Here is a 26,136-nt window from a genome sequence, read left to right as displayed (position 1 = left end):
AATGTTACTGTTACTGGCTGTTGTTGTTTATAGGCTTTCTTTTTATGATGCCTGCAGTTGTTCTGTGTTATAAAAGTACTGATGATACCCATGATTTACTCCAAAAACCAGACTGTGATGTAATTTATCACTATAATGCAAGCACATCATTTTATTGCCCACCCCCTTACAATTCTATTAAATAAATTAAGTTACATTTAAGATTCATGGAGGCTGGATCTATAAACAAAACAGGAAACTCAGCTGCACCTTTAGGTGCCACATTCATTCCTCAACCTGCACAACAAAGCAAACTGGACTATGAGTAGAGAAATAAGAGAGAGCAGTCTTTACCTGTTTGCAGGGCTCAGATGTGTTTGCAGAAGAGTGCGTGAAGGCTGCAGGAGATGACATGCAGTGCACCCAGAAACAACGGATCATCTGTTACCTCTGAAAGAAAAGGGGAGGAGGAGGGGAGGATTGTTCATTTACACGCACACTCAGGCGCAGAAGTCAAAGCTACAGGAGAAAACGAGCAGGCATGTGAGGAAAGAGCTGCGCACTGTGTGCGTGTCTGCATGTTAGTGTTCGAATCGGCCAAAACAATTGAAAATTCCATTTGCTATTATTTCCACATTGGAGAAGGAAAGAGTGAAAGCCCTAGGGACGTATTTATGTGTGTGTGCTTAGAGGGTTATGGGGACTCTTGCTGGAGATGTCCAGGAATTCTCTGTGCATGGACAGCAGTGTGGCGAGCGATCCCTCAGCACACACAGAGGAGGCGTAATTGGCTCTCGATGAAAGGCCATAACCATACATCACACAGCCAGTGAAGTGCCCTGCCCACAGCCAACTGAACCACTGCTGTCTCTGCCTTTATGGTCCTTAGAGACGCACACAAATACACGCTAGGACTGCACGATATGGACATGAAATGTAAGAGGTTTGTTAAAATTGTTGGATATGGCGATGACGATATGAGAAGCAATATGTTACGATTAAAATTGTGCATCTTATCCTGGGTGCATAATAAATGTAGACTCTTTTTTGCTAGACAATTATACAGAAATCTCGCCTACACTTACAAAAACAGCAATTACTATTGTGCAAAGTGCTAAATGAAAATAATAAAATATTAATAGCTGCAACCATATTTTTTGTACCCTGTAAAGTTGTTAGAAAAACAGTCTGCTTTTTTATCCTGTTTTTGAGCTGAAAGATATGAGGGGAAAAAATACCAGGTTAGCGATGTAAGCTGAGTTAATGTACCATTAGCATTTGTCTGTTTAGCTAAAATACTGACTGTCTTTGTCGAGCCCCATGTCTTCTACTATTTCTTTCTGTGGGCTTATTGTGGCTTTAGTTTAACATAATAACATAACGTAATTGCAAAATGCTGATTGGTGTGCTGAGAAACTGCACAGTGTTTGGAGTTGGTGAGCACTGGAGTGCATTTATCACTGGAGTGAATGTTGTGTGTACCTTCAAAATAATAGTTTTAAATGTTTGGACACTGCGATGCCACACGGTGTATATTCTGTGCTATGGCCTTTATGGTGATGCGGGTTTGTTGTGGAATTAGCCACTACTACTTCACATACAACACTCTGAGTGAGAACAAACACATGTTTATAGGTTAGTTAAGGATAGAGTAGCTTTGAAATGTATATAGCAGAGTGGTTTAGAGAGGTCGAGTTTTAAGACCAGAAGGAGAGATGTCCCAGAAACAGCCAAAGAGGAGACAATCTGAAGAACCAAGACTGAAAAAGAAGTTCTTAGGACAGGCTGAAGAGTCATGTTAACATCAGTGAGGCATTTCAACAGTGGGGAGACCTTTGAGAGTCAACAGTGAGACGTTTGAGCAGTGGAGAGACTTCTGAAAGCTGACAAAGCTGACGTTGGCTTTCTATTCACATTTTCTCATTCCACCTTAAGTTGTGCAGCAGTTTCTCAGCTATGTAGCCTATGTAGGCGGACTGGGAAAATCTGAGCAAGAAGCTGAGGCACTGAATGTATATAACTGTTGCACCATTTAAGGTGGACTGGTAAAATCTGAACAAGAAGCTAGCGACAAAGAAGCTGACTTTAGCTTCATCAAGAGTTAAAATGCATGAAAAGGGATGAAGAGGCTGCTCTGTTTCTGCTTGACAGGTGGGTTAGATTAACTTATTTTTGCTGCTTCTCAGAACCAGTAGGTCAGTATTGTTTTGTTCCGTTTGGTAACATTTGTGATAGCAATTATACTGACAGTTTGCTAACCCACAACCTAGCAAACGTTAGTTACATTACTTACGGTGTGGTTGGTTGCTCTAACGTTCTATCATGGTATTTGTCCGTATGATGTTTGCAAAGGCTTTTATGGCCACGAAGACCTAAAAAAAACAAGTTTGCCAGCACAGTGACTATCACCTTAGCAAAGTACCTTCATGAATTTGGAGGCGGAGCTTCTGAAGGAGCACTGAAGAAAAAGGTGCATTTGTTTTGCTGTTGAGTACAAATATTAACCATCATTCTTCAGAATCATATACTACGCCTTTAACTGAATGTTCATCAAGGACACACATATTGTGATGATAATAAAAATAAAATTCATCACACAGACCTATTACACACCCACTCATGTATGCATACACAGCACATACACACAGCCAGAAATTCACATTAACATGAAACACACGCACTTTGTTTGCCCAGGTGAAGACTGTTCATATTTTTAATCATCAACCTGCCCAGGGACAGCAGATGAAAATGGGCCATTTGGCTTAATCTGGCATCTGGCAAATTTACATTATAAAACAGTGATTAATTGATTGTGTATTGTACCTGTTAAATAAACAAATAATGCAAAATAAAGCACTGAAACCACACATACACTCACACAGACACATACACTTACACGCACAGAAATAGCTGATTGACACCTCTCTGGATGTGAATTCACACTGCCTGCACAGCAGACAGGTCTTCCCGTCATTATCTTACCACTCAGAGCACAGACGTGGAAAAACCACACAATAAGCACAGCCTCGTTCCTCCACTGTATGGGTCTGCTATACCAGTCTTCTATTTCTGTATGCATCCATGCAGTTTTCCTCTGGAAAGCTATACATGTTATTCAAATGCAAAAACTCATACAGACAGTCGTTTTAGGGCTGTAAACTTGATTATCATTAAAAAAAATCATGGGTTGGGTTGCTGGGGGCGGGTGCTGGAGCCTATCCCAGCTGTCATTGGGAGGAAGGCAGTATACACCCTGGACAGGTCGCCAGTCCATTGCAGGGCAGACACATAAACATATACATTCACACTGTGGGAGGAAACCCACACAAACACAGGGAGAACATGCAAACTCCACACAGATAGGACCCTGGTCAGCTGGCCGGGAATCGAACCTAGGACCATTTTGCTGTGAGGCAACAGCCCTACCCACTGCACCACCATGCTGATTACTTGTTGATTAGCCTGATGATAAATTCTCTCAGCTCTCTTACAGTAGAGCTGTCAGGACTACATGAAACCGATCTACTGCTGAACACTGTCGTGAGTATATTTAAAAGGAACTTGGTGTATGTCACAGCACCGCTAGAGGCTCCATGCTGTGGCACAGCAACCATGTAAAACTATATGGACGAATCACAGGCAAAGGGAGGTCTTGGAACAAACAACACTGTGATTAGGGGTTCTGTTCAGCAAGCGGCGCACACCGCATACGCACTTAGTCAACTGCGTCATTTTGGCCAAAAAATAAACTTTTGTTTAGGACTGGGCAATATGACAACATATATGGATCGTGATAAATAAATGTGTAAACATACAACACAATATGCTTTTCTAAATGTATCATGTATATCGTTAGTACTTGTGACTGAATAACTTCATATAAAGTTATAAAAAGACCAAAATTAGTCTGGTTTAACTGGATTTAGTGCAATACAGTAGGCCAAATATTAAATAAAAATCATTGTATTCAGTTTCTGATAGTATTTTTAAAATGCAACATTACTGCTCCTTTTTTCTCAATTGCAGCTGATCAGATCACCCACCTCTAGTTTTGCTTCAAAATGTTATTTCTGTTTTAAGTAAATTGCCTGCCTAAGAATCAGAGCCAGATGGATACTAACACATATCCATTTATAAGCACTTTTTGTAACAGTTTCTTTTTAAAGACTTGTTTAGTGTATATTTTTAAAAAGAATGATTTTAGAATGTATTCAAAGTTTGTTATTGTTTATTTGAGTACATTTTTGTTGATTGACCTTTCAAAAAACTAGATTAATCTTCAAAATAATCAGTAGATTACTCAATTACTTGTCTCAGCCTTAGAAGCTCTCCACACAGAGATACACGGACTGTCTGACAAAGATTGATCACCACAACAGAATTTTGCCAGTTACATTCTCCTCACCTATCCGTGCCTCAATACTGGCTTTAACCAGTGCAATGGGGAACAAACATCTCCACGCAGTGAACCTTCTGGAGCAAGATATAGTTGCCAGAATGAAAAGCGTTGAAGCGTTTTCGTTAAAGCATCCAGTAGCTACTAAATGAGACATCCTCATGTGTTAACTGATGCATATCACTTTATTTCATGCAGGTCTGTTTTTGTTGTAGTGCCAAATTTGAAAACCCCTGCCCCTACCCATCATGCAAACACAAAGGTCTGGTCATTTTGCATGCCAATCAAATAGGCTTTGCCTGTCTAAACAGGAAGTTCCTGGCAAGACAGAAGAAACCCTGGCTTTGGAGGCTTCACAAATATTAATATAAACATTGTAACAGTTTTAAACCATTTGTATGCTTTTTTTGGAGACCTTGCCATTGAATCCAACCCCCAAGGACCTTTCTCAGATACAAATTTAAATCTGGTCAAGGTAAACCTCAAACACATATATGATTCTGCTATCAAACCAGTTCCCTCAAAGTATGAGAACTGCATCAGATAAGTGATGACAGGACTGGCTATAATTTATCTAATTCACGTCTTGGAAAGCCTGACCTTGATAGGAGCAGACAATGTGTGCCTGACCCTGTTTCTCTGCCTCAAGATAGAGAGAGAAAAGAGAGAAAGTCCTCCATCTGGATCTTCGCAGGGGAAGTAGAGTTGCCGCTCATTATTCTGCCCAAGCACTCGAGGCCACAGGAAATAGCTCTCTTCATTTTTCTTGTCAAAATGTGGCTACATTAATGGTGTGTTCTCAGTCAGTGGCGAGATACAAGGCTGGCTTTGGCCTGCTCCAAGCATGAACAGAGTCACGATAAGCAGAAGAGACCCTTTCTAATGACTGTTACCCCCTCCTTGCCTTTCTCCACTCACTTCAGGCCACCTGAACAGTTACTGCTCAGCTGAAAGGCCTGCAGGCCAGTAGGCTTATTCTACTCGTGTTTACACGGTGTAGCCTCTAGAATACAGTGTGCTCTTGCCCTTTTAAAAGCCAGAAAATGCAGTCTTGAGAGAAATGTTCAGCTCCAGTGAAATAAAATACTGTTTTCTCCTTCTTTTGAAGGGGTTTTGCTGGGGGTCTAGTAATACACGTTTTCAGGTTTGATGCGATTTTTGATTATGAGGTCATGATTTGATTCTCGATAACAAAATAAGCCCCGGATTTTATAATTTTCAGAATTCATAAGCGACATAAGCCCAGTCTTTTGTGTCCGTGTGCATAGCTGCATAGCATAAACCCCTCCCCCTTTAATTCCTATTCAAAACTGACAGGTTTACAGATGCCCGGCTTTGATCATCAACTATGGTTTCTACAAAAATGGCAAATGACAGAACCTCGAAAGAGACTGAGGGGCATATCTGCTATAGGGTTTATCATTTTTATATGACATTTGATTTTTCGAGTACTGTGTGGTACTAATAAAATTCAATATTATACTATTTTATAAATATATCATGGTATCTTGCTATTGATGATTTATAAGTGTGCATTAATAAGGTGTACCTATACTTTCTGACAGAGCACTGCTTCCTAAATGCCAGGGCTGTCCTAAGTGGTGCAGTATGATATGGCCTGTCAGAAAGGTGCTCTACCTCCTCACCCAATCAGAGAACAAACATAAGTTAATGCCATATATAACTTAATCAATTATATTCTTGTCTTAAAATGACATTTTAAGTATGTTGTTAATAAAATATAGTGTAATGTTACAAAACATACTCATAAAAACTTAAACATTGAAACCTATGTACTTTCTTTATTTGTATATTGTATTTTTTGCCCACAACAAAACACTGTAATTTAAGCCCCTGAGACAAAAATCGGGGTCTGGGCACTCCTGCTCCATGTTAAAAGAAAGCCTTCCAAACCTGACAGAGCTTATTTTGATTAGACTGTTTTGTTGTTTTTTTCTCTTGAAAGAATAAACTATACAGAATTCACATTTACAGGAAGGACATCTATTGTTTATTTAGTTGTATGTTTTTAAAATGTTCTTTCAAAACAAGATGAAGCACCTAACAAACAGCATACACAAAACTAAAGCAAAGCAGGGACAACAGGGACAGGTTATTTCATGGAACAGAACATTCCATTGGATATAATGCTCAATATTGATCAACGCCTTTAAAACTGAAAATTAAAAAAAATAAAATCATGGTATGTCAGTATCACAGTGTACCAGTACAGATGATATCCAGTCATATGCCAAAGTCTGAATGTGTGTTTCAAATGGTCAAATGATTGTTTGAGCTACTAAGTTGAAAATAACTTAAGGGAACAAACTTAAACGTAGCATTTTTCTGCAGATTTAGTGCACGATTTCTTTTTATTTTCTGAGTTTAACATGTTGTTTAATATGCGTTTCACAACTTTTGCACAGCCCACTTTTTTCACAGTATGTTTATTTTTACTGCAAAATTTTAAATAAACAATAATTGTGCATTAACATGTGTGGAACTGTGTTTTGTGTAACAGCAGCGTTAACTTATTATCTCTAAGAAAACCATCAAAACGTAATTCGACCAGGGGTGCCAAAACTTTCACACACACTTAGCACTACCTTAATTTTTTACCTCTAAATATCCTCTGAAATGTTTTATCATAGCCAGTTGAGGCTAGTAGTTTGAGTGGGATCAGGTGGCCGACCAGCAGAGCTGAAATAGCCATGTATTAACGCTGAGCAAAGCCATCTCATAAACTGATCTGTTTGCTGCAATCTCCTGTTTGCTGTTTGTCTCCTACTTATAAAGAAATTCATGGAGCTAATAAGCAGAGCAGCTGGGGCTCCTCAGTCCTGTTCTGTGTGCTGAAACAGCACAAGACATGATATCATGAAGGACCACACTATATCACCAATATTATGGGATTCTCTTGTGAATGAGACAGAGCATGCTGCCCAAGAGCATAAGACATGCCCTAAAACCCCAGCTGTGTTATGTAACTCTATTGAACTACACATTATTAGATTATACTTCTACAGCAGGGTGGAGGTATGACTCACATATAGGGGTTGTGGAGTGTAGAGGGTCCTAATGCATGGCTGTAGGGCTGACGTGATAACTCAAAGTCAATTACTCCATTAAAAAGTATACTGAATAAAATTTATCCTCCAATTTATGAATTGGCAGTTAAACTTGCATGATAATGCATATTTAACATTCTCTTCCTGGTCTCTCTCACAGTAAAAAACACATCCATGCCACACAGTGTTTTATACATATTGTTTAAAGAAGTCATGATGAATAAATACATAAATAGTTTATGATGGAAACTAAGCTGCAGCAACAACCTATTTAGAATTTGTTGTTTTTCTGATGTCACAAAATGCACAATGTATTTGCACTTTAATGCCTATTGAGCCTCCAGCAGTTCAGCCCATCCATTCATATTATTAATTACAGTTAAGTGTAATAAAGACTGCTTTATTTTATGCAATATGCAATATGCAATACAGCACAGCCAATCAGAACAGGTTCATTTACACATATATCAGTCTTAAAGGCACAGAGAGTGTAAACCAAAGAGACATAGAGAGATTGGAAAATGGTTATATAAAAACTATTTATGACTGTTTTTGCAACAAAAAACACACAAATGTCACAGGTAGAGCTTAGGGAAAAAATTTAAAGCAAAGAAATGTGGAAATCAGACCATTCAATGCTTCCTAGTTTGTATATGAGAAGCTAAGCCCATTTTTATCACTTTAACTAAAATCTCTGACCTCTTAATTAATTATTAGAATAATCATCAGATTACTTGATTGCTAATGTAACTGACAGTGACAGCCCTACGTGGCTGATATCATGGTGTGGTGCAATTTTGCTGAAATTCTCCAGTGCCTTCTCATCATGCACACAGATTCAAAATTACAATAATTGCAATGACAGAGCAACGGGTCGCCTGCTTCTTTCACAACCAAAGCCAGGACTGACGCAAGCAAGTTCAGAGCTGCAGCCACTTGTTAGAGAAGATCCTGTCACTGTGTCTGTCATCCATAGCCTCAGCACACATCGCGTGCTCCACGGCATCTGACACCAAGCATTTCCATCTGCGCAAACGTACAGCCATCCAGCCCCTTCACCCCATTCACAAGTCTAGTCTGTCATTTATCTATACCATTGAAATGGAGTTATTCAAATGCATCATTAATTACATAGCGAGTTATATAGAGAGTTAATTTTCACTGGATTTACATTCTGTATTGACAAGTTAGTGTCTGCAAATCTAACATTCTTGCAGTTATTTTCATGTAATTTTGGGAGATCATAATGATGTATTTTGAATGTGGGAGGAACTTTTGAAAAACTATTTGCTTTTTAAAACTAGGGTGCTTTGGGGTGGATTTTCTGGGGGTGGCATGTTGGCATGCTGAATACCTTATTGCAGTCATATAACTGTGGTATGTCTTCAAATCCTCCTTACAGTGAAGAAAACTGTTCACTTAAATGTCAGAAATTACATCAGCTATAAGCCAAGATAACAAGGTAGGGTACCATTTTAGAATAAGACAACCCTGATAAAGCATTTACGAATTGTTTAAAATTAGTCTGTTAATGCTTACAACTTATTAACTATTATAAACACTTTAAATCATTAACATAGCAGTTATAACACATTAATAAAAAGGGAAAAAGTAGCTGTTCTAGTATTTAGTATCTGACGAATATGAATATGTGATGAAGCTGACAGGTTTAATGCTGACCTATGAAGAAGACAAAGTAAGATCAGTAAATATCAAAATCTGAGGTTTAACAGTATAAATGAATGTAATTTCATTGTTAAGCAAGCAACAGTCACTCCTGCCCTTTTTATTTATGTGTTCTAACTGCCTAATAATGATTATAAGATATTTATGGCCTAATTATAAACCATTAATAAACTCATTTTAAACCATGGGGTAGTCGTATTTTAAAGTGGTACCCAAGGAAGTTATCTGGCCATCTAAATACCTTAACTCAGTTTGGCTTCTTTTCTCTGGTTGAAAAGTTAAAAAACTTCTCTTTGTCATCCAATTTGTTTTGAATAAAGATAGAATCATAATTTCCTTCATGATTTTGTTAGACGACTGAGGTAAACGTCACAGTAACGCCAGTTTGGATGTATTTATTAGTCTATAGATCAGCGATTCCTGATGTATTAGCGTAATGCATGCTGAGTATTGCAGTAACACAACATTGGTGAAAGAAAACATGAAAATAATATAAAATTCTGAATGCTATCAAACTGCCAAGGCTGAGAGACACTATGCTGAGCTAAAGAATGCTGCATAGCATGACAGACAACATATTAAATGCTAGTTTTAGGCCAGAATGTCCCTTTAATGTAAAATTACACCATGCTTTTCATTATCGCCAGCAATAACCATGACTAAGTGTAAAAACACCCACGCCCCTGCGGAACTGGAATTCGCTGTGTGCAACCCTCCCCAGCCTGACCCTGCAAAGAGTAAGTGCATGCTGGCTTATATTATGAAAGGAAAAGAACACAGCATATGTTGCCTTTAATAGAACTGAAGTAGAAATAGTCTTTTGAGGAAGCGCCTGGCAGGGTTAACACTGGCCAGCGCTGTGAGAAACGGGGTCAGCGAGCTGATTCCTGAGAGGCACAGATAACCCTGTGCTCTGTGGTCAGAGGTCCTCATCTAAACTGCGTATTCTTATTGCACTCTGCTCCACACACACACACCAAGCTGAGAACAAGAGGTGAACAGTGCGAGAGAGAAGCAATCAGTACTGCAAACACACAGGAACTACCAGCAACTAAGACTGCTACTGTCTATCATAATACTAATGTAGTAATCTATTGATAATATTGACCATTAACCTAGGAATGAGAGTTTTTTAAATCCTAAGAATAAAAATGGACTAAATACTTTATTAGAAAAAAGATCAACAAGCCCTTCAGAAAGACTTTAAATAAAACAGTGGAAAATGCATATAAATACATGTCTACATTTCTTACTGTAAGACAGACCATTAAGATCATTTTCAATATGCATTATCATCATGTAAGCTGCCAAGTAATCACTGCCAATCACTGAGAATGTAAATTTGTATCTATTTTTTAATCGAATAATGGAGTTTAATCAAGTAGTTGTGACAGCTCTGCAAGCTAAATACATACAGTGCACTTTTTAAAGGTGCCACAAATGGTTCTTTAAGTAATGTCAGAGAAGTCCCCTAAAGAACCATTTTTGTAAACGAGGTGTGAGTGTGAAGAACCTATTGAAAGCATAAAGAACCTTCACATAACCCAAAGGGTCTTTAACAAGGTTCATGCTACAGCATCAGAAAAAAAAGGAAAAAAATATATCAAATAGAAAATTATACAGAACCGTTAACAACTGAATATAATAATAATTTTAGTATTTAGTGTGTCGACCCTTAGCTTTGTTACATCTTCCATTCATTTTGGGAGACTTGCTTTCAGTTTTTCAAAGAAATCTGCGGCAATATTTTGCCACACCTCCAAAGTTGAGTCTTAGAAGTTGGTTACATTTTCTGCTTCTCACAGTCCAAGTAATCCCCAGCACATTCAGTGAAGTTGAGGTCTGGACTCTGGGGTGGACAGTTCATTGTTCTGAGAACACCAGCAGCTTCTTTGTTTAAATTGCAAATGTTCTTTTTTGTCTGTTTCCTTTTCTCAGTAAAAGCTTCTTGACAGCCTTTTCAAAGAGGACGGATGAACAAAAACATCTGGGTACCTAAAAGCTTTAAGTACTGTTTATCTGATGATGACAGTATTGGTGGTCTATCAGGTCTTGCACAATCATTAGAAGCCCCATTTTATTTTTATTTTTAAATATTTTTTTGAACTCCCACTTTGGAAACTCCTGTTTTTTGTCTGTTTTGACTAAAAATCAAGTCAATTTCAGGTGGTCTCTGACCTTTGCACAGTACTGTAACACCATGGACAAACAATGTGCAGTACTGCTGTGTTGACTATAGCATGTTATTTATTACCATAGTATTTTATTCAGATGAATGTTCATTTCTTCCCCCTGAGGGCAGGCAGACTCTGAGAGGGGCGTAATGCTGCTTAGCTCTGTGATAGAGATTCATGGAGCTGTCCATGGTGCTAGTCTATACAGTACACTATGTCACTATGGTTGAAAAATATACGCATACAAAAAGCTGTACTGTGCCTTATGTAAGTCGGTATGAGATGAAAGCTTGGCAGAACAAATGAAAGATTAGACGTATTTTAAAAGCCATTTACTCACTGAAATTTAAAGCGGATTCAAGGAATACATGGAGACTGTAATTACTGCAAAACTTTAGATTAAAGAAAAAAAAGACAAAAAAAGAGAACAAACACCTTCCTCCATTCCTTGCCAACAAGAACCGACCAGCTTCAACAGCAAACGTATGTGTTTTAATAGGAGAACGATCCTGACCTAATTAACTCTCTTTGTTTAATAAAACTCTACCGAGTTTCGTTTACACATGCATCTTCCCCCCAATCTGTTTTTTACACTGCTGACTGATCACAGTTTTAATTAGCTGAGGACCCTGCTGCAGGGGAGACTTGTAAATCCATATTGATATTTGCAGAGTGTGTGGTGAGGGCAACATCTTCACATCTACCCCTGACTGTGGAGCACGAGGGTTCGAGCCACAAATAACACATTTGCAACTACTGCTAGCTCCTTGTTTACGTGCCCCCTGAGGCGATTCTTTATCTGTTTTTTATCTGAAACAGGGAATTAACTATAAACTCAACAAAAATATCAACACTGTTATTGCATTAATTACTGTATTTGTGAAATACATTAAATCCAGGTAAATCAAGGCACTAAGATGATGTAGATGGAAGATTTGACAGTAGGAGGGCAGTTGGAATATTTAATCTCTAGTCTGCTCTGGTTCAAAAAAACTACTTTATGGGAAAAAAAAATACAAGTTCATAATTAAACAACTTCAGTGCTCACAAACTTTTCCCGTCATTAACTTTAGTGCTTTAGCCTCTGCAGTGATAAATATGAAAATTGTCTGTAAAACAATGCAAGTGATTATACATTGATGTGCCAAAAGTCATGGGACAGGAACTAGTATCGTATAGGACCCCATCTAGCCTGGCGAAGGGCAGCAACCCAATGTGGCATCGATTCCACAAGTGGACAGAAGTCGTCTGGAGGGATGTTGAGCCATGCCATCTGGATAGCCTACCACAGCTCTGTGGTATTTGTAGGTGCAGGATGTCGAGTGTGAAGGGCCCTCCACCACATCCCATAAATGCTTGTTGGGGCTTATGTGGAGGCCACACCATTCATCAGAACTCTCCAGAATGCTCCTAGAACCAATTCTGGACAACTTGGGCATGATGCATTACTCTGCTGGAATATCCCATCATTGTGGGGGTACATGAAGTCCATGAAGGGCTGCAAATTGTCACCAAGCAGTGAAATGTAGCGATCACCAGTCTTCATGGGGTCTGCGCCACATACAAACCCTACCATCAGCCCAAAACAATTGGTACCATGACTCATCGGACCACGCTACATGTTACCAGCCCTCTAGAGTCCAGTTAGCAACCTCATGAGCCCAGGTGAAGCACTGTGTCCGGAGTCATGGTGTTAACAGAAGCACTCTGGTGGGTCTTCTGCTGTGTCCCACTGAAGCTAAAGAACGCTGTACTGACCTGCAGGATAAGCGTGTGGGGCCTCCGCCATTGAATGTGAATGTAATTTCTGCCAGAGTTGGCTGTCTGTTTAAATGGATAATTCTAGCCACAGGCTGCTGGTCCCGATCATTAAGCACCCTTGGACGGCCACTGCGCTGTACGCTGTGGGTGGTAATGCCTTCTATGACGTATTCCCAGTGCACACGTGACACTGTGGATCGAGGAACGTTAAATGCCCACACAACTTCAGAAATAGAATGTTCCATCCATCTGGCACCCACTATCATGCCTCGTTCCAGTGAGTTTGTAATTACTTTCAAATTTAGTTAGTTAATTTTGTATTCATGTAAAAGGTAACACTGAAGGGATAGCTTGGGTTGCTCTTGTATGTTCAAGCTAACGTTAGCATTCATCATTGTTATTTCTAACCCATTTAGTTTCATTTAGCTGCAGCAACATAGGCTAGCTCAGTAGCATAACATTACAAACTGGAAACTAAGCATTATGTAGGAAGTGTCCTACAATTAGGTTAAATGTGTTTTTAATCAACATTCTGTAAAGCGTGTCCAATCTCACAGACACTATGAAAGAACACATTTGTGGGCGGAGCATGAATAAATTAATTTCATAATAATACATTATGAACTACTTGTTTATAGTAACAATGATTGTATTGTATGATCTATCAGTATACATTTTCTTTCTGTACACGTCTAATTTCAATTGATGTGTTCCAAAGAGGAGAATGTAGACAAAGATTTATGGATCACAGTGGATGATTGTGGTTATGAAACTACTGCAGTGTGCATTAGTGGTCTAAATAGGGAACAGCATCTCAATACGCCAGAACCTTCCACTGCTCAGCATCGAGTTCAATAAATCCATGATGATACCAGTGCATTCACACTGTAGGTGACAACAGCACTGTATTATGGGGCATGACTCATAGTTTAAGCATGAGGGTTGAACAAAAAAACCCTAATTATTTCTTTATTTCTATCTTTTTAAAAAGACTATTTCTTTATGGCTGCCAACTTTCCTGGTTGGCAACTTTTCCGGCAGACTGGAACACTGAAGCTAATGAAAATGTTTTCCTCCACATTACAGTGTCTTCAGGAACCAGCCTCTTTAAATCTGAGCCATTTTCATCTGTTCTAATGAAGCACAGCAAATGGGTGTTTCACATATGCTTACATTAGACTGAGTCTGGACTCAGTGATCATGACAATAAAAAGCCGGAACGCTCTTTTAACTGGCAAAATATGGCAAATATCACTGTTACTCAAATGAGGTTCCTACAGAAACCACTGTTTGACTCCCAACCTTTATTTGACTCCTCTCCCTCCTTTTCATTTTCTCTCTCTCTCTCTCTCTGTGTGTGTGTGATAGATGCGTGTGTGAGGATGTGAGTTTCTCTCAGTGTGTGTGTGACAGCCCTCTCTTCACCACTGAGGAGACTGAAAGAACTTCCTGAAACTGTCAGACACACACATACACCTTTCTCTTTCTCAAATGTTCACACAAACCTTTTCTATTTCTGCCTCTCTCTCTCTCTCATTCTCTCTCTCTCTCTCTCTTGTACTAAGCCTGCAAGTTTTTGGTATTTGTATTTTGAATATCTATATAATTGCAATGTTGTGCAAAATCAGTGACCAGCCTTCATTTATTTAATTTCCAGTCAAAACTGCCATTAAGTGCAAGTTATTCATTTTCTGATTAGACATAAAATAATAAACTTGCATATGGGGAAAGTAAAAGGAAAATAAGACCTTAGAGAACAACAATACTTTCACTATCAGGTAAACATCACTTAAAGCTTATGTCTACTAGAGAGAGGAGAAAATCAAGCATCACTCTTGCTTTAGATCTGAAAAAATCCACAGGAGTTTCTGTCCATCCTTCCACTGTGAGAAGACAACACAACACTGTGGGTCTGAAAGGATGTGTAGCTGTCAAGAAGATTACTGACAAAAAGGAACGAAGAAAATTTGCAGGTCAAACAGTAAGCTGTTGCTGTTCTCAGAAGAGTCAGAGTCCAGACCTTAAAATCACTGAATGTGTTTGGGATTATTTGGACTGTGAGAAGCGGAAAATGTGACCATGAACTTTGGAGGTGTGGAAAAAAATCCCTGCAGATTTCTTGGAAGAACTGAAAGTAAGCCTTCTGAAAAGAATGGAAGCTGTAATAAAGGCAAAATGTAGACACAATAAATACTGAAAAAATATTGTATTTAGTTGTTGAGGCTTTTTTTCTGACACTGAAAAATGTATAACTTGCTATTTTTACTGTAAATGAAATAAATGAAGAGTGGTCTCAGACTTTTGCACATTACTGCATTTTATATCCTTTTAAGTATTTATACATTTCTCGCTATATTTTATTTTATTGTTCAGCATTAGTTTGTTAGCTCCTTTATGTGTTTTATGTAATTACTGTGCTGCACTGACTTTTTGACTGTTTTTGTGTTATTTTAGTTGCTTATTATTTTATTTCACTGACTTCCTATTTTATTGAATGGCCTTTTATTTTTCTGTATTCTTGATTACAATTCTATCTGTTCTACAATATGTTCGGTCAGCATTTGCTGTTTTTACTGTAAATGTGCTAAATAGACTTGACTAACACACACACAGATACACAGGCAGTTATATTTTGCCATTTATATCATAAATCAGAAAGACCTAAAAAGATACGAAATGAAACCAGCAAAGTAATTTCATTCATTGGCTGCCGTGGTCACTACAAATGCAGCGACTAATGAATTGAAAATGCTTGATTTCCTCATTTGTCAGAGCAAATAAAGATTTCAACAAATTACCACAGCTATACAAACACTAAGTACTGTGTCATTTAGCTCAAGACATGTGACAGCAATACAGTGACTAATATCCATCAAGTGTGATGAAGTATTATTGTGATGGTGTGCAGGTGCATCAGGCTGGATGCACAGACCACAGAGCACAGAGTACATTGTGGGAAGATTTCATGATGAATGGACCAACAGAAATGCTCCAAACCTGCTTGGAATAAGATTAAAAGTAAAGTATGTTTTGCCTTCTCCTGTAAAGTTGCCTTTTTTTTTGGACAGGGATGATTTGTTAAGGCAACATTAACCTCAAAGTCAATCATGCAGCCGTCACAATGAATTAAAGAACATGACTGTAAAGGTCTGTAAAATAAATAATAAATATTGGGTGACCCAGAAGGAAAAGGGGTGAGGATCTAAGCCTTCGTTGTGGGAGTGTCTTGTTTCTTTTTTACGCTTCTGTTAATCAACAGCCTCCCACAGAGACTAAAAGTATAGCGGGTCGATACAGTTTTAAGACATGCAGCCAATAAGCATGCACCACAAAGAGCAGGACAGATAATAAGAGGGGAAAGTCAATACGACTGTAAATACATCCAGCTGCACTTACTTATATTGCTTATCCTATGGGCCATTATTGGTTGAGGCTTTCTCCACAGATCAAACTGCCATGCATTTTCACTGTGGCTGTGGGCAGAAGAAAAGAGAAAAAAACAGAGAAGAAGAAAAACACTGTGGTTAAAATTTACACTGTGAAGAGCCACAAAGAGAGAAAGGGAGGTAGTAAGGGGAGGAGAAGTGAGAGACAAAGATATAGAGAGTGAAAAGGAAAGAGAGAAAGAGAGAGAGAGAGAGTGAGCGAGCTTGCGCAAGGTTGAACCAAGTCATGAAGACAGCCCAGGAGCTGAGAGAGAGACAGAGAACGAGAGAAGGAGAGAAGCCATTGATTTTCCACAGAAGTGCCAGTTCATCATTCTGAGAGACACTTGCGATCGATTCTTCCTTTCGTTTGTTTGTGATTTTGTTAGTTCAAAGCCGGTCGCTATGATAAATCCCTCTTCATGCCACACGTCTGTGAGATGAGGAATGACCAGATCAAAGGATAAGAGCAGATGACCTCATTTTCAAAGGATTTTTATTTTGACTGGGTCGATGTTTAGCCTCAGGCCGACTTAAATGGAAAAGTCACGCTCTTAACGCTGCGCAAAAAATAAAGTACGCAGCGCCCAGCCAAGTGTGACTATGCACGGCCGTCCTCGCCGTTAAGATCAATTTAAGTGGGAGGGAACATCAACTTCCTTTTCTTACTCGAAACCAAAGTGGAACATCTACCTGTTCTGAAAAACCCATCACCCCCTGGGTGAGAAAGCAGAGATTCTGTTGCTTTCAACCAGCCACTTTCATCTCACGCCATCCCTTTAATCATTTCCCAGCATCCTTTGAGGCTGGTGAAGAGTCAGAGAGGGGACCGTGCTCTGGAAACCTCCTCCTTTTCTTCAGCTTCTTCTCCTGCAAAAGCGAGCGAGGGAGAGAGACGAGCTCGTGACCTCGGCCTACCTCTTCAGCTGCTAAAAAAAGAGCCTCCAGTCATCTCGCGTCGAAACTAATGCAGCTTCAAAAGCATGTGCCCTGTTCGGGGCGGGGAGAGAAAAACGCTGCCGGCTGATTGTTACCGCTAATCTCCCTTTGGTTATCTGTCTGAGAGCAACATGCCTGCTGCTCTGTGATTAGTGCGTGTTCACAGGAATCAAACTATACACTGATTTCTGAACTGTAGGTGAACAATGCATGGAGAGCTTTCACCCAAAACCGTGCTGAACATAGCTAGGTTGGACATGAATCGTGCGCTTTGGCATTCTGTTCTGAAAAGCAGTGTCAGGAGGTTAGAGTGTGTACAGTGGGTACAGGTTTAGGGAAGCACTGCGGTTTGGGGGATGCGCGCACATAATGCAGCATTTAAAACTAAAAAAGGATGTATTGATCAGAACTGCAGCGACCTTAAATCTGACTGTGCAAGTTCCCACAAGAGGCTTTCTCACAAAATATAAGAAATATTCTGACAAAAAATCGAATTTACACCCGTCTCAGCATAACCCGAATGCTGAGACAAGTTTGGTGTCCAAAGTTTGCTTCAGATCTGTCCATTTTTATAGATATCAATGTCATACAATGTCATATGGTTAGGGGATACAAGGTTAGTGATGATTTAGGTATGCAGTTTGGACATTGCTTATCTTTCCCCGAGGTCCACTTATAACATGTTGGTTTGTGTACCAAAGTCATAATTCATTATTACGCGACCATTTTCAAACACCTCTTTACCCCCCCCCAGCCTATTTCTAGCCTCAATCCTAGTTCACCTCTGCCACACACCACTGTATCATTGACCTGATCTGTAAGAAATCAACTTTACCTTTTAAAATAGAACATTTCATAGATCTTTAAAAAAATACTTTGGCCAAAACATTAGCAAATACCACAAAAAAACTGAATACTGCAAAACAACATTAACCTGCCAGTTAGGCCTACATCCTCTCATCCAAGTCAGGCAGGACATGTGTTTGGTCAGGTAGGCTGCTCTATCAATTGTATGGTAAAGGTATTACTTTTTAGCTACACTAGCCTTGAGGGTAAAGTATTTCAAAGAAGGTATATGCTGTAGTACCAATATTATTGTTTAGTGCTGCAACAAACGACTAATTTGATAGTCGAATAATATATCGATTACTGAAACGAATAACCGATTATTCAGATTATGAATAACTACATTACCAAACTCTCATGTAGCTATCGACTTTTAAATTTAGCTTGAGGTTGTATTATGCATTTGCTAACTAACAATGAAGATAAAGATGAATAACATTCAAGAATTCACTGTGCAAAGTAGCAGCAATAAAATATAACAAAACTAAATCAGTTTTCCTTTAATCAAGTACCTAAAAAAAACTAAATTCAAATTTTAAACAGTGCAGTCTGTGCTTCGTGCATTCTGCTGTCTGTCTACACTCTGTTGCAACTAAATTCTACAGTCACAGGTCTTTATTGAAATGAAGGAAAGTCAGCATCTCTGCGTGCTGTTGTGAGAGGCTGGCTCTCCTCTGAGAGCAGATACACCCTGCTGCAGGGAAGATGTGCTCTGATGGAGTGGACGGGAAGGCGGCAAACGTTTGTGGCAAACTTCTCTACAAACAGTTAACAGTTAAATATGAACGATTTTGTGTAAACATTTCATTTCAGCAGTAACCCTTTATCCAGCTGCCCTATATGTTCACGGAGATCTACCTCCTAAAACTGTTTGTGAGTGGTGGCCAATGTTAGCAGAAAACAGAAAACTGTTTGCAAACGCTCTCCTGTGTTCGCTGAATTTGTATGGTATGCGATTTGGGATGGGGCGTATCTTACCGAGATGAATCTTCTTCATTCAGTGAGCCGCCGAGTTTCTTCTTCAGATGCTCCAACATGGAGGATGTGCTCCCGTGCCAGCTAAGATCGGCTTTACAAATATCACAACTACAGCCTTCTTTATGATTTTAGCGTGAAATGCTCCCACACATCGCACTTTTGTCAATTCTCCAGTAAGCGGTAATGTCAAAACATTCCCAGTGAGCACAAGAAAGAGGTGTAATGACATCATTAATCAACTATTAAAATAGTTGCCAATTAATTTGGTCATTGATTTTAGTTGACTAAATCAAATAATTGTTGCACCCCTATTATTGTTGAACACACAGAAAGTTCTATAATGTCAAAAAACTCTCTAAGCTAACTGGCTAAAATGTTTGGGGAAGTAGCCAACCCTAACCTTACCTACAGACATTATACATGAGCAGGAGACTCTTCACTTACTGAAATATGAACAGGACAGCTCATAACACTGTATTATGGTAAGCCTCTCCCTTCAATAAAAAGAGCTAATAACCTTCTTGGTAAAAGGCTTAAAGCCCCCAGAACAACCTGGAATTGCATTATTTGAGCCAAATATGCCATTTTTGTCTTAACTGTGATCTTAAATATATTTTTCAATGTCTGCTTGGTTTTCAGTTTCAGGTTTACAGGTCCCCATTCGAGTAGATGGGAGCCGGGTCTTGTACAACTGGAAACAACTGCCTGAGGGCATTGCTAATATAGCTGCTGAATGGATAGCCTTTCCTCTAAGGACTTTGCCTTTACCCGTTTTATTTTGAAGGCTCAATTTACCTGCTTACATGACTGTGGCAGTAGCTAACGCTAACCCTTTATATTTTGAAGAACATTTTTTCACTCTCTAATGTGTTCAGAAAACTGCACCCCTTAACCTTAACCTCTACCATTTGCTTTGCAGGAGTAATTTACATCCACAAAAGCAAGGTCTTCCACCCAGGCCGTGGCTAATCCACTCAGCCTGGAGCTTCACATCATCAGTCTGCTGGGCTGCAGCTACATGCTACTGACTTTATCCAACAAGCAACGCTCAACAGAGCTTGCCTGCATCCAATAACCAACACTTGCCTGTGCCTTCCTCTGCCTCTCCCCAGGTCTTTAAAACACTATTAATGCCTAATGGGCTTCCTCATTAGCTGCCCTCCCAAACATGCTCTGGCCATTATGAGCCCCATTTGCTGTTGGGTCTCATGCCTGCACGCACAGTGTGCATCGTCTGTCTATTTCCTATTTGCCCTGCATGGAGTCAAATGCTAATGCAAGCAACAAATCCAAATCTAGATGAATGTCTGTTTTTTCCCCTTTAAGCAGGGCTGTTTCAACACAGCTGCATATTATATATATATATATATATATATATATATATATATATATATATATATATATATATATATATATATATACATAAGCATGATGTTTCACGGTGTATGAGTTGGCCCAGTAAAGCATTTTACACCTCCTCACTGTGTAGCACACTTAAACACCATGAAATGTGTATGAGAACAAGCAGCACATAGAAGCAAGGGATGAATGGGACTGCACACTGAAAACGCTGTTCCAAGACAAAGCTGCCATAAAAAGACACTAAAGGCCTTATCAGAAAACACCGTGTGTGATGTGCTTTGAATAATTCACAACAGCTGGTTGCATCAATGTCCTCTGAAATGTCCAGATTCTATGCAATGAAATTATCAGTAGCTAGAACCATTTCAATGAGATGGCCAGGTTAGACCCAGTGATTTTATTAGGAGGGCAAACTGTTAGGACAAAAGGTGTGCGGGTACATTATGAGATGACCTAACCTACTATAGCATTCACAGGAACTGTACTGACCTCTGACGAAATCGAGCCTGCATCATCAAACATACTCGGCCATAAAAAGTGTTCAGTATGTGATAAACAATAGATGTTACTGTACGATAATACATGTTATTAGTTACTAATTTCTGATAATTACCCCATCTTACCATCATACAGCCTAAAACATATAATACAGCTCACAGAGCAGCACTGCTTAAGTGTACTGGGCGAGTTGCAGGCAATTGCAGTCGGGGGAGGTCTCAGAACAAACAATGCAGCAATTAGGACCAATCACACTCAGGGGGAAGTCTCACAACAAACAATGCAGTGACTGGGAGTTTTGTAAGGCAAGCAGTGTACACTTCACTGGACAACTCGAACCAAAAAGATGTCATTTTGCCTCAAAAAGTCATTTTCGTTTGAATCCGAAACATCAACAAATCAGAGATTTTCATTTAAAGCTTAATCTTCAATATATTTCAAACGAAAAACACTCCCTGACTGTGACCGCCCCTTGACCTACATTGGTCCTAATTACTTCATCATATGTCCTGAGACCTCCCCACCGACTGGGATTGGTTCAGAGTGAGAAAACTGTTCACCAAGTTCTTTTTAAAGGGGAATTCCAAAATTTTCAAAATTCCTGCTTAATTCAATCATTCAGATGTAAATGTAGTCGTTCAGAGTGATTTGATTCACTGTACAGAAATTTTATTTACTATTCAAACCACTACTGCACTGACACATCCTCTGAGTTTTTCTATGTAATGTTGATGATATTAAAATAGAGGTAAATCTGAAACAAATACGGTTTCCTTGAGGATTATTTTGCCTAATTATGCCCTGTATGCACCTCTCCACCTTGGATTTGCAAAGGCCAAAATCTTTTTCTCTTCTCATAAAACATTCAGTGGAATTCCTATTTAAGTACACCACAGCGTGTTCAGTGGTAGTTCGAGTTCATTTAGTTCTTTTGTCGTTTTAAGTATACTGCCAGCTGTAACATCTCAATATCGGCAGACTTCATAAGCTAACCAATATATTGATCAGACCCTAATTTATACGAAATTTGCCTTTTTACAGAAACAGAGAACATTCTATATTTAACATGCACACCAATAGCATACTATTAGGAATCCTATTCATTCCCTGTAGATAAAGGGTAATGTATCTATAAAGGCAGGAGAGAAGGCTGGCTGAGAAGGACAGAGCTGTGAACCTAACTATTATGTCTTTAAGGAACAAACACAAAAGGATAAATTAGCCATTATCCCTAAGATGGGGGCAGAGGTCATCAGCTTACATTAAGGGCAAGATAGACCTAACGAGGCTTATACACACCCCTATATAAGTGAGACTGTGGCTGAGATAGGTACGACCAAGCGCTGAGTATGACAGTAGCTAAAGCTGCTCACACACAGACTGGCTAACGCTGGTCAATTGCTCTGAGCCATTTAATGACCTTTCCCATAAGCCTCCTTCCCAGAGAAAATAGCAGGCAATTAACATAGCGAGTGGATTACAAGATTGCAATGACTTGTGGATTAATGTGTTCACTTATTCTTAACATCTCCCAGCCACTCTGAATGGAGCTGTCTTCAGCACGCAGCCTTCTCTCCACCAGCTGAAGTGAATGCAGTGGAAAATTGCTGGGTGGTAAAATTGCTAATCATAAAGCTAACTATTAGAGCAGATGAGCCTCTTCCTGGAAGAGCTGTGATTTGGGAGGAGTGAGGATCAATCTCTAATTGACAAACATGTGGATGTGAATGGGGATCTACTGTTAACATATTTATCACTGCAGTTATTTTTAAAATGAAGAAGAGAGGCGCTCCCCTCTTTCACACACACACACACACACACACACACACACACACACACACACACACACTCACTCACTGAGCACTTCATTAGCTTCACCTACCTCATATCTACATTTATTGCCTGTTTTGTCAGCTCCACTTTCCATATAGCTGCCCTTTGTAGTTCTACAATTACAGACTGTAGTCAATCTGTTTCTCTGCATACTTTGTTAGCCCCCTTTTACCCTGTTCTTCAATGGTCAGGACCCCCACAGGACCACCACAGAACAGGTATTATTTGGGTGGTGGATCATCCTCAGCACTGCAGTGACACTGATGTGGTGGTGGTGTGTTAGTGTGTGCTGTGCTGTTATGAGTGGATCAGACTGCTGGAGTTCTTAAACACTGTGTCCACTCACTGTCCACTCTATTAGACACTCCTACCTTGCTGGTCCACCTTGTAGATGTAAAGCCAGAGACTCATCTGTTGCTGCACCGTTTGTGTTAGTCATCCTCTAGTCCTTCATCAGTGGTCACAGGACGCTGCCCACAGGATGCTGTTGGCTGGATATTTTTGGTTGGTGGATTTTGGTTGGTGGACACTGGGGTGTTTAAAAACTCCAGCAGCACTGCTGTGTCTAATCCACTCATATCAGCACAACACACACTAACACACCACCACCACATCTGTGTCACTGGGGTGCTGAGAATGATCCACCCCCCAAATTATAACTGCTCTGTGGAAGTCTTGTGGAGGTCTTGAACATTGATAAATGGGGTAAAGCATGGCAAAATATGCAGAGTATGCAGAGAAACAGATGGTCTACAGTCTGTAATTGCACAACTACAATGTGCGTCTATACGGCAAGTGGAGCTGATAAATTTTTCATTGAGTGTAGATGCAAGGTGTACCTAATAAAGTGACCACTGAGTGTACACACACCAGGGCTAGGCAATATGACAATATATTATTGTGATAAATTATATCAAAATATGTCTTTCTCAGTATGCATCACTACTTTCAGAGAACACAACATCTGTGTGCAATTGACAGATTTAGACCAATTATAGGGAACCTGCGAACAATAAATACAGTAACCGCATAAACTACATAGTGCCAAGTAACTGTCTGGATTCCTGTTTTGGTCCATTATACCATTATTGTATTTCATGCCATTTTACTGAATGTTAGCAGGCCTGTTCTCTTATTTGGGTAACTGTGTGGACAATAACGTTAAACGAGGTTGGGTGGGTTGGGGTTATTTCATACTGTAATTTTTAAATGGTCCCTTACACTAAAACAGACACCAAAGAATAGCATATGAGTTCAGTCCCATTCTTTCCAAATACAAGACCAAAATAAAGCACAGCTCAGTTGTGGGTAAAGTACATTGTCATCTTTAATTTGACCCCAAAACTGTAATCGAGCAAGAAAGAACAGAACTGCAAATGTCACACAAACTTTACTGTCTGAGATTGTTTGTGGCCGCTTAGCTTAGCCGTTTGCCTTATTGATGCCTAATTGTTACTTTTTTTCAATAGTTTATTTTTGCAAACTGAATTAAAAAAGAAGCATAGTTTTCATAGCCTTTTCGTTAAAATAAAAGAAATGTAAAATACTACAGTTCTACAGGTTTGCAAGTACTTTGTGTCTGGTCTGAGTTTGCAAACTTCAGAAAAATGAAATATTGTGATATTTACATATATACATACATGTATCATGTCTTCAATATCTTGTGATATTTACATATATACATACATGTATCAAGTCTTCAATATCTTGTGATATTTACATATATACATACATGTATCATGTCTTCAAATTGTGATGTATTTTCTCCCACCCAGACCACCCAGCAACAAAAAAAACAAAACCAAAAAAACCTATAACATTGAAACAAAAATACAAATTTAAAAAAGTAATAAGAATTTCTCATTTTCAAAACAGTAGCTTTGAGCTGGTTAGAACTACAGAAGTCCGTAGAGGCCATGTGCTGTTGCTATAATTTTCTGGATTGTTATGTTGAGATCACAAGATTACAATTTTGTTATCTGAAGACCACAAGATAGTTAACTTGTTATCTCAGGATAATAGTCCAGAAAATTATAACTACCTTGTGGCCTCTCCAGACTTCCATAAAGAACATAGGTTTAGTTCCAGATTTTTCCTCAGTTCCCCCAACAATCACAAAGATCTGTTCAATTCCACCGTCAGTGCTACTGTTTAACTGAAAAAAATACACTGATTAGCCAAATCTGGTGTGGTTAAAGGACAAGTTCTTTTAGGTCAACACAGTGAACGACACAAAATCACTACTTTTTTATTATATTATTGTTTTGCATTTCTTTTTTTATTCTTGATTTTCTGAGCAAAGAAATGCTTACTGCCCAGATAAATACCTTTTTAAATAGAATTTTGGTGCTCCAGTGGGCCTAAAACTTTTGCACACTACTGTACATACTCTCACACACACACACAGACATCCCCACACAGCAAACACAGCTCCTCTTGGGTGTGTGGGTGGTGTCCTCAATCAGTCATGACACCAGTGTTGGGTCAGCAGAGGGGAAAGAGTGAGACTGAAAGGTTCTGGCTGGCAGTTAGCCTCTGCCTGCTCCTCTGGGACACTGGCTGGCGTTTCATGCTTTCGCTCATGTCTCACATCTCTCTGCCTGTTATGCAGCTATCAGCTTTTTGACATTGCTCAATTATGCCCTGCTCTGAGGTCTTCATAAAGAGTCCAGGCAATTAGCACTTTCAGAATAACTGCAGCAATGATAAGAAAGAAGTAGTCAGCAGTTGTGAAAGAAAAATGGATGTAATTCTCCTTTTAAAAATGCATTTAATATGAAAAGTACATACTTTTATCATTTACCCTTTAAACATACTTTAATACACACTAAATGTATTACTTTGGAACAACTTAATTGTATTTATGTCATGTTGAAATAGATCTTCTTGCTTACAAGTGTCTTTCTGCTCTTTCTGGAACAACTTATGTTGCAATGATGTGAACTTAAGCAATTTAACCCCTTTACAATCTAGGATTATTTCATACAAACGCTTATTAATCAGTAACTACAGAGACTTCAATGCAAACTAACGGAGCTATTCTTAGGTTATAGAAGTGTGCAATAAAACTTTGGCTTGTCATGGGGTTAAAACACAAATTCTACTACCCTTGATGTTTTAAGTGTATCCACTTGGGTGATCGCAGGTTAGTTTGTTATATTAAAATGCAAATAAAGTATACTAAAGCATAT

At 39.1% G+C, this 26,136-nt stretch overlaps 1 protein-coding gene across 1 annotated transcript in view; it reads right to left on the bottom strand.

Moving 5' to 3' along the window:
* mgat4c (mgat4 family member C) overlaps positions 1-26,136 on the bottom strand; it is a 162,735-nt gene that overhangs the window by 86,764 nt on the left and 49,835 nt on the right. Inside the window, 2 exon segments of the mRNA XM_036585672.1 lie at positions 334-429; positions 16,461-16,537. The gene's annotated coding sequence lies outside the window, so the exon portion shown is untranslated.

This window comes from Colossoma macropomum, unplaced genomic scaffold, assembly GCF_904425465.1.
Source record: "Colossoma macropomum unplaced genomic scaffold, Colossoma_macropomum, whole genome shotgun sequence".
Lineage (NCBI taxonomy): Eukaryota > Metazoa > Chordata > Actinopteri > Characiformes > Serrasalmidae > Colossoma > Colossoma macropomum.
This window is presented reverse-complemented; position numbering and strand designations above follow the sequence as displayed.